The sequence below is a fragment of the Chamaea fasciata genome, unplaced genomic scaffold (genome assembly GCF_029207755.1).
Source record: "Chamaea fasciata isolate MVZ Bird 193981 ecotype frontalis unplaced genomic scaffold, bChaFas1.0.hap1 SCAF_6, whole genome shotgun sequence".
In the NCBI taxonomy this organism is placed as follows: domain Eukaryota; kingdom Metazoa; phylum Chordata; class Aves; order Passeriformes; family Sylviidae; genus Chamaea; species Chamaea fasciata.
Window position 1 is genome coordinate 5414513 of NW_027094091.1, and position 9713 is coordinate 5424225.

A 9713-nucleotide genomic window follows, 5' to 3' on the forward strand; every position below is an offset into this window, starting at 1 on the left:
TCTCCCTGTCACTTCCCCGTGTTTACAGTCGTCTCAGGCAGCATTTGGTCAGCATGACAGTGTTTTCCTGCCTGAGCCAACTTGAATTAATTTGAAGCATAAGATTTCAGGAGACAGTATTGAGTCCTTCAGTGAAATCCAAATAGATTGCAGCTGCTCCGTGCTCTATTAACCCCATCATTTTGTAATTCTGTCCAAAAGAACCAGGGGGAAGGGCATAGAAAGCTGGAGTCTGGAAGGATTTTGATTCCACAAAATCCAAATGCAAGCTGGAGGGAGTGTAAGAAATATTTTCCTGGAGCAGGGCAGCAGGTCGGTGAGATAGATTTCTTTACCTCTGTATGCTCTTTTATCCATAATTAATGTTTGCGGTATTCTCCACTGTGGAAGTGTGTGTCCCTCGCAGGTAGTTTTCTGAAAAAAACTGAAAATCACCTTGTGATTTTGGCTCTAAGGTTCTTAGCCCACACCAGCTTTCAGGGGCACTTCTGTTCCTCAGAGATGGGTTCTTCAAAGTAGTTACAGGATGAAACTGGTAATAGTTAGAAACACCTCTCCTCCCAGTTCTCATCAACAAAACCTTCCCAAGGCCTAATACTGACAAAATCATTGGATGCCGTTTAGGACTTTGAGAGCTGTTGACCTCAATAGTCAATAGTGGCAGACAAACAAAAGTAAGAACCTTGCCCATGGTCTATGTTTCCCTTTGATGTTTGTTTGGGTTTTTTTTTTTTTTTTTTTTTTTTTTTTTTTTTTTTTTTTACATTATGTTGGCTCCCTGTTGGCCTCTTAACGGATCCTGGCCCTGTTGTCCTCCAGGTTTTTAAAGGTTTTTCTTCACTCAGTCATTGCCATGTTTCTCCTTACCCCATTTTATGTGGCTTCTATCCCTGCAATGATCACTGGTATTTGCTATTCACCACATATAAGTGTGTCCTGGTCTTCAAGCGCTTGACAAGAAACCAAACCAGAAACAAATGTCTTGGTGGTATAAAAACTAGCCAGGTATTGCCTCAGTAGGATAAGGGGAGAGGAGCTGAGCAAGCCCATTTGTGCATGTTCACTTTTTCCAGGAAAGAAGAGATTTGTCTTCCCTAACTACCAAGCTGCCCCTTCCTGCTAAAATATCCCAGCTTTGTGTTTGTGTCCTTCCTGGTGGAGAAACCTGCAGCCCAGTGTAGGTGTTTCCATTGTGGCCTGACAGCAACGAGGACATGACTAAAGCCAGAGCCTGTTGCAGATCCTGCAGGAAATGAGACGCTTCTGCTGAGTGGGGATGGGATGTGGTTACACACTCTGGCTTCAGCCAAAAGGCTGCTGTGCTGACCTTGGGATTTTCTCCATATAGTTCATATGACAGTATGGACGGAAGGAGATTGAAGATAAAAGCTTAGGAGATTATTTCTGGGAAGCAGCTATGTTCATTTCACTTTCCTTCCAACCACATCATCTCACCAAAATGTCACAAGGGAGAGCTGAGGCATCTTTGCCACCTACTGGTATGAGATGCCCTCGAGAGCCAAATCCCTCTCTGCTGCTCCTTCACTCTAAAATAAAATAATAATTAAAAAAGCAAAATAAAAGTAACACCCAAATCAAACCAAACCAACCCACCAACAATAAAAAAAAAAATCAGAAAAGCAGATGTTCTCTTTATTTCCCCCATGCCCAATGTATTGTTTTAAGGTGGAAGAGCCCTTTTCTACATTACTTTCCAAGGAAGTAGTTTCTCTTAGGACATTTCCTTATTAATATCAGTAATGCATCTTAATAAAAACTTATTTTTCTCTTCAAAAAGTACAACAGAAGCTCAAAAAATGAGTTGTTCCTGTATAAATGCTTCTGATATATTTGAATAGTAAACGATGAAGTAAATTCCTGTGTCAGAAGAGGAGGATCTGGGATGACTTTGAGCTGTCGCTAGCCCTGGAACTAACTCTCTGTGGGAACCTTTCTCAGACAAGATGCTGTAAAAGGACATGGTGTCTTGCTCCCTCAGAGGTCTTGGGAACTCTTATTTCTCTGTCTCTCATTTTTCCTGTCCTCAAAGCACAGGTTGTACCTCAAACCCAGCCCAACTCCAGATGTTCAGCTGATGCCAACCAAAGCATCTCCTGCCCAGCTGGTGTTGGCCATGAACTCATGTGCTGCTATTGCTTATTGCTCTTGTCCTTCCCCATGTCACCTCTCTCCTGGTGATTTATTTGTCCCTTCATGCTGTCACGTCTTGATTTATTTCATTGCTGCTTATGGCAGGGCCCTGCCTGGATTCTCTGCTCCTGGTGCACTCTACTCTGTGGCAAAGGTAATTACCAGTAGCAGAGAGCAAGAGGTTAATTCCAGGCTCCTTTCCTCTGCCTGGACCAGGCATAAATTCTCAGGAGAATCAACTGTGCAAGCAGCTGCCACTCAGTACAGAAATAAATAATTCCATTTTTAAGAAAGCAAAATTTTTATGCAGTGCATAACTGGAGGTGATGTTTAAGCATATTTTTGTGGGTTTGGAATTAAACCTTCTATGCAGAGGTTTAAATACTGATTACCTCAGTCCATTTTTTATTCAAAACCCAGTGTGGTCTGAAGGGAGCAAATATTTCTAAGAGCATCTAAACAATAGATTAGATTGGAGAAATTTAATGGAGGAACATTAAATGTATGTTTTTCTCTTTCATTACCCTTGTTTTAATTAGTATTGTGTTTCTAGTAAGGGAAATGAATATTTCCTGCTTTGGCACTCCGTTTCATTAAGCAAATTGCTTGCTATTAATCATACTTAGTTGGCTCTTTCTCCGATTTAAAGATTTTACCCATAGCCCATGAAACAGGCTGGTGGTGATACCATCAGCAGGGGGCAAAATCTGTGTGATGGAGGGAGGTTTCTCCTTATACCCATTACAGTTTCAGTCCATCAGCATCTGGCTGTGCACACAGGCTCCCAGGTACCACATCAAATGCTTTATGAATGTTTCCAGGGACAGTGATTCCACCACTCCCTGGACTGCCTGTTCCAATGTTTGACAAGTCTTTCTGTGAAGAAATTTTTCCTAATATCCGATCTAAATCTCCCTGGCACAACCTGAGGCCATTTTCTCTCATCCTGTCACTTGTTACCTGAGGGAAGAGACCAGCACCCATCTCACTACAGCCCCCTTTCAGCTCCGTCTTACCTGGAAGTCACCACTTGCAGTAGCTCAGAAATTGGTGAGATTTTTGCATAACTTGGCGCAGCTGATTATTTTTGAGACCTCATTAAGGGAACAAGAACACAGACTGCATCATCCATGGCTTACATCTGATGGTCCAACACCAGGGTTAGGGGGAAAGAGTGACCGCAAGCATCTGATTCCCGCTGTGAAGCTGAAGAAAAGCCCAGAGCAACAGCCACAGGTCTCAGGAAATGTTCACCACAGCTGCTGCTCTCAGAGTGGGGGACTACCCAGCTGAAACATCCATCCAGTAATTGCCACTGGGTTCACCTGGAGAGAGCTCTGCTCCAAACCCCAGAGCCCTAGGGGTGGAGTCAGGACAGTTGTTTCTGCAAAGCAGCCCTTACAGAGAAATGCTCTAAAGCAGCTGCAAATGTGGATCAAAAGCATTTGGGAGGTTGCTTGAGGATTAGGCACCTGGCCAGGCACAGTGTGGGCTGGCACTGCCAGGTTCTTCTAAGTACAGGAGTTGTGACAGTGATGTGGGAAGTTTAATGTGGAAGTTTTTGGTGGCAGAGCAGGGTAGCAGCTCAGCAGCAGCTGCTGAGGATGCAGAAGGCAACAAGGGGACAGTGACTGGCTGAAGAGGTTCTGCAAAAGGATCTGCTTTGAGGAATACATCTTTTATGAATGTTTTCTTCAACGATCTTGGTATGAAAATCTCTAGTTTGTTGGTGGGAATTCCTCCTGTGCATTCCCTCCTGCCATGACTGTCTTTTGTTTGGGCTGCAGTTAGCAGTGAGCTGCCTCAGGCTGGGGTATCACCAGAGCTGCAGAGGGATCAGAAGGTATCTGAACAAACTGGGGGAGATATATGCCCTCAGGAGAGGTCAGGAAGCTGTTTCTTGAGCCACAGGAAGCACTGTCCCAGGCAAGTCATCTCAGAGATAACATGAAGATCTTTACTCCCCAATTTTAGGGTTGATGGGTTGTCTCAGTTGAACATGCATGCCATTAATAAAGCCTTAACTTCATGTTTGTGCTTTTTTGCCCATTGGGCTGGAAGGAAAAAGCCAGTGAGATGTGCAGATAAAAATTTTAGTGTCTTCGGCTGAAACTTCAAGTTTGGGACTGATGTAGAAGGTGGCAGGAGGGGCTCAGGTCAGGAAAGCAACAAGGCAAAGCCTAGTGGAGGAAAGGCACTTCTTCAGAAAGGAGTTGGGGTCTGAAGGGGCACTAGGTAAAGGGCCAGCAGGAGAATCCCCAAAGCCATTTCTCTAAACAGTTTTATTTTATGCATGTCTGCCCAGGCAAGTTCACTTGATCCTGAACAATTTTTCTGATTTTAAAAACTGCAGCAAATCACAAGCAATTGCACATGTGCTTGTCTTGAGACACTCATGTAGCTGCATGTCTGATTATAATTACACTCCTCTGAAAATTTTTGGTGGACCCAAGGATCTAATCCCACAAGCCTCACTGATCACATCGCTGTACGTGAGAATTTATGCTCGCAGGATTAAACGCTGCCTTCAGCGATGAAGCAATTAATTGTTATAAGCAGAAAACATGCAGGGGTGGGGGAAGAAGGGACAAGCTAAAACACACTGTGAGTGGAAGGAGATCTTTCACTGCTGTGGGTACATATCCCTGTCACTAGGGCTCATTGCTGGGCAATGCTGGCCCAGGCTCTGTGCTTACCATGGAAGTGATGATTTACTCTGCTTGACCCAGGGAGGGAAATAAAACCTGATTTTAATTCCAGCTGCGTTAAGAGTGTGTGGGTGTGCCAGAAGTGCTTTCCCTGGAGAGGTCCTACAATTCATCGCTCTGGTTTGCAAATTTCCTGATAGTCAGAGAGCTGCTGGAGCTGGGCATGGCTGCAGGCAAGGGAGCAAACCACTGCCTCAGCCAGGGAGTGACCACCCACCTGAGACTGCCCTGAGCCAGACCAGCTGGGCACATGGTGGGAGTCAGGGAAGAAAAAGAAGGGGAAGGGAGGTTTGACTGAGTTGAGAACTGAACAAAGGAAATAGAAGTTTGTTTAGACACTGGGCTCTGAGTACTGCTGCATGGGAGGTCTTTCTGCTGAGGCTGCACTGGGAGACCAGGGTGGTGTGTGACTGCTTAGGGAAGGGATTGCACAGCCCAAAGAAATGGCCCAGTATCCTCCTCTGACCTCAGCTGCAGAGTTCAACATGCCTTCCTCTTACTTGAGGCTGCCTTGCTCTTGTGGAAAGGAGAACTTCTTTTCTTAGTTTTTCTAAAAATCTTCAGGAGGCTTCACCCAACCCCCAGGCACACAACCACATAAAGATGAGGTTTCACAGAAGAGGACACCTTCTCCTGTCACACTGGTCTAAAAGTGAGGTTCAGAAATAAACCACCCTGAAGTCGTCTCTTATTGAGGGGGCCACTGGCTGATGGTGAACCTCATCCCTGGTGTAAATCAGGAAAAAGCTGAGTTCACCTGTTGGTGGCATTATCCCCTCTTGTAAATTATCACTGTCCTATTGAAATCAGCAGAAGATCTAGATTGAACCCTTTTCCCCTTTTCTCTTTCCTCCTCAACAGGAGAAAAGTGAGGGAGTAAATTGAAAATAGTGAAGGACTAAGCTAGGATATCCAAGAGGCAAGAAAAGCAGTTTAGAGCTGATACTCAGCCCTTTCTGCTGAGCAGAAGGCATCCTTTGCCTTCAATAGGTTTCAGAGAATTGGCATTGCAAATGGATGGAGCAGCATTAAACAGCTGCAGCCATGATGGTCTGAGGTCACTAACCAAGTAAAGTTAAATTTTCCCTCACTCACCTTGTCTGAATATTTGGGGTAGGGGGAAACAATGAACTCCTGCACACCTGGGCTTTTCTTCCCATCTGTATATGCCTGTGTCTTCAGAAATGGTCTGTAGGCCCCCTAGAAATGGCAGGATGGAGCTGGAGCAGCCCCAGTTCCTGGGACATGAGTGTGGGAATCTCTGATACCTTTTTTCCTGAGGTATTCTTTTTACAGAATTTCTCTCATCTGTGCTCAGTTTCTCTGCCACAGCTGCCTTGGAGCTGAAGTGGGAAGTTCACCTGCAAGGGCAGCAGGAGGCAGCTGCTGTCCTGTGGTCTTGTGTGACTTCTGACCTGCATGGGCTGTCTCCCTGGAGAAGTTTGATGCCCGCATTTGAATAAGTAGATCCCAGACATTCAGGGTGTTCTGCCAGAAGTCCCAGTGGTTTGGCAGATTTTCCAAACTCATGCCCCTTCTTGCTTTCATTGATGTCCGTCTTAATTATTTTATATATATGTTCCTTGCTGCATGAAAGAGTGTTCTGAATGTGTGAGAAGGAGACTTTGTTGTCTCTTATTACTCATGTAATTAGGCAGTACTGGTAACTTTATGTAAAGGAATATGAAAATATTTAGGTTGCTTTTGGCCAAACGCCTTGCAAACTTCAGAATCCCCTGAATTTAGATGAATTTCATGGTTTTTTTCTGGGCTTGCTGTAATCTCTAGAGGAGTTTAGCTAGTTAAGTACAGCAGGTCTCTTTAGGGCTTTCTGTCCCTTTGTTGTCATATATCAACCTCTTAAATGATGTATTAAGCCACTGCCATTAATAATGGCTGGGAAACATTCTCATGGTTAAAACGTGACCAGCCCACAAGCTTTACCAGTCAGCAGTCACCAGCTCTGCGAACAGTGGAGCGTGCAAGTCCTGAACAGGAGTGGCTCTATAGGACTAAGGAAACAAATGGAAGCCTTGCTGTTTTATTAGCTCAACAAACTACATTTCACTCCTGTCTCTGCTTCCCTTCCTGCGCAGCAATGTATGCCCCGTTCCCAAAACGCTCCTGTAAACAATGGGGAGGGAAGCCTTTTGTGTGGCTTTGACTAAGATTGCAAGTTGTGTGGGCAATGCAACTCAACAGAATTTCAATGAGATTTGCAAGCCTGTGTGCTTATGCAAAGGGAAGTATTTCATAATGCCTATTCTCTCTTAATTGACTTATTTTTTTGCACACCGTAATTTATATGAAGGCAAAAAAGGGAAAGTGCTTTGGCAAAACAGTCCAGGCTGTCTTTGAAGAACTCAAAGAAATTTTGTGTGGATGGATTTATTAATTCTGTAATTGAAACACTTTGATGCAAACATGACATACACCAGAAATTGTAAACTGCTCTGCTCAGTGCTCCAAAGATCTCGTCTCTTTACATTAGTCAAAGTTTCTGTTCTGAATTGTATATTATGCATTGTTTTTTGGACTACTTGAATTATTTTTAGGGCTTTTTTGTTTTGTTTTGTTGTTTTTTTTTTAAATTAATTTTGAATCTAAGTCTATACCATTTGGCTCCACATGTTACTTGAAAAAGTTCAAGTTCCTGTTGTCTGTCCTGTATCCTCATTCATTATTGATATCTTTACAAACGTCACTTAATTACAACAGTGAAGAGAGGTTTAGGTACCTCTTGCAGTATCCAAATTGATGTTCATAGTGAGCATTTGAAACTCATACCTACTTTACATTATACAAAGGGTATGTTGGGCAAAGTGGGAGTGTGTGAAATAGTCTGAACTTAAACAAAGTAGTAAGGCAGCAGTAAGTTCACGCTGGCTGCTCCAGGAGACTGTGAATGCAGCTTTCCATCCCACTGGCTGCAGAAAGATACAACCACACTCTCCCTGCACTGGATTCTACTGTGCTGTTTGCTTATGAATATCAACTTTGTGCTGCCACTGTAGCAGCAGAACCAAGTCAGAGAAACCTCTCTGGAAGACCTGCGAGGTCAGGGTGGTCCTTGGCAGTGGAGAATTTAGATACTTTGGCGTAGGTGGTCGTGGTCAGAGGAGGCATGTGGGTCTCAGAGGGCTGAGGGTGAACTGAGATTCTCGGCATGGTGGTGGTGACTCACGGAAAATCCCTTGGGAAGGGCAATCAGGCTGTTGCCAGCAAAGTGGCTATCCTGGACCTTGAGGGGCTTTGTTCAAACTTCGTCTCCATCTATGTTCCTGATGTGCGGGCAGTGGAGGGGCAGCTTCATGGGACCTGTTCTGGGAGTGAGGGCTGTATTTATTTGCATTCTTTTGAAACAGGCAACAGGCATTTCTAGTTCAACAGTGAAGAACTGAGCCATGGAGCTTAAAATGTGGGATCTTTGGGGAGTTTCCTAGAGAGGAACCCAGACACCAAGCCTGGTATGGGAACTCATTTTTCTTGGGAAGATATTTAGGAGTGATGGGAAAATGGGCTCTGGGAATCTGGACACAGAGACTTCTCTCTGTCCTGTGCCCTGTTGCAGAACAGCTCATGGAACTTCATCCTCTCTCTGAAATTCCAGGTATAAACCCTCTCAAGGACAATTAGCCAAAATGGTTGTGGCATAAAGTGGGACCCCTTCTCCCATTGTACATAGAAGAAGGACTCAGAGAAGGTGCAGTGGGCAGAAATGGGAGCAACCCAGGAAACCCCACCATCAAGAACAGAGGCACCACTGGTGCCCTTGGTATGAGCAGGGCCTTTTGTTTTGGTCTTGGCAAATGGCAGTGGTTCCATTCTCCTGGGTGTGAGGGTAGGAAGAGGAGCTCTACAAAGTGGCATATGGGGTTGGGGTCCCTTGATCTCAGGACAATTCCTTCGGGGCAGAACCTCTATGCCCTTGTTCTTATCCACACTACTGCAGTCACTGCTCCAGAGCATCGGGCAAAAAAACCACTTCCATTCTTGTAATGTGCTGCCCAAGCAAATGTAAAATATTTAATCTGGCATTGCCAAAGGGGTGCTTTATGACTTATGCCAAATTACATTATATAAACATAATTAAAGGGTTAGCTTTGTTTGAATCAGTCATTCTAAGTAATAAAGATGTCAGATAATTTATTGTTGCATTTTGATACTCACCCTATTAAGCTAATAACTGTTTTTGTGTGTGCGTGTATGTATATGAGAGCAGTGTTCATGGAGTTTGTCTTTTTGAAAGGTGACCGAGTCTGAAGATGTTGCTGATGGAGTCCAGGAACATTCTCTGCTACAAAACTACCTTCCAGATTTTGCTTTTGAGCCTGGATGCCTGCAGTTCCCAAAACTGCTTGGGAAGGCTGAGAGGAACAGGAATCTGTCCCCATGCATCAGTGGCAGCAAGAATCTGGTGAGGGGAGCAGGGAGATGCTGGCACTGCTGCTGGGGCAGAGCTGGGATTGTGCTGGGTGAGCTGCATGCATTTAAGGTGGGACATGACCCCTGCAAACAGCAAGTGTCAAACTGTGATGGACAAGGATTCAACAACCTGAAACATTAAAAACATGATACTTAACATGAAAACCAGGATTTTTAATGAGTTCTTTCTCCTGCACTGTGGACCCTTCATACCCAAGAGGTTTCATTTTGCCTAGAAGCAAGTGCTTCACTGAGTATTCAGCATGTTAGCCAAGTCCAGTCCTTGTTTTAGGGTGGAGGCACAGAGGTGTGGCTACCTGGCTTATTGAAGATGGGGAGGATTTGGCTGGGCACGTGCCTGCGCTGTGGGTACCAGACAGGAGCAGCCCTGGCACAGTACAGGATGGAACAGAGCAGTGGCCAGAGCCC

At 44.7% G+C, this 9713-nt stretch overlaps 1 long non-coding RNA gene across 1 annotated transcript; it reads left to right on the forward strand.

The window, feature by feature from the left end:
• The first annotated feature begins 3609 nt into the window (after positions 1-3609).
• On the forward strand, positions 3610-9352 carry LOC136290508 (uncharacterized). The gene is made up of 4 exons (XR_010721160.1): positions 3610-3857; positions 8225-8326; positions 8470-8634; positions 9109-9352. It is a non-coding gene; the product is annotated as an uncharacterized lncRNA (long non-coding RNA).
• Positions 9353-9713: the final 361 nt, after the last annotated feature.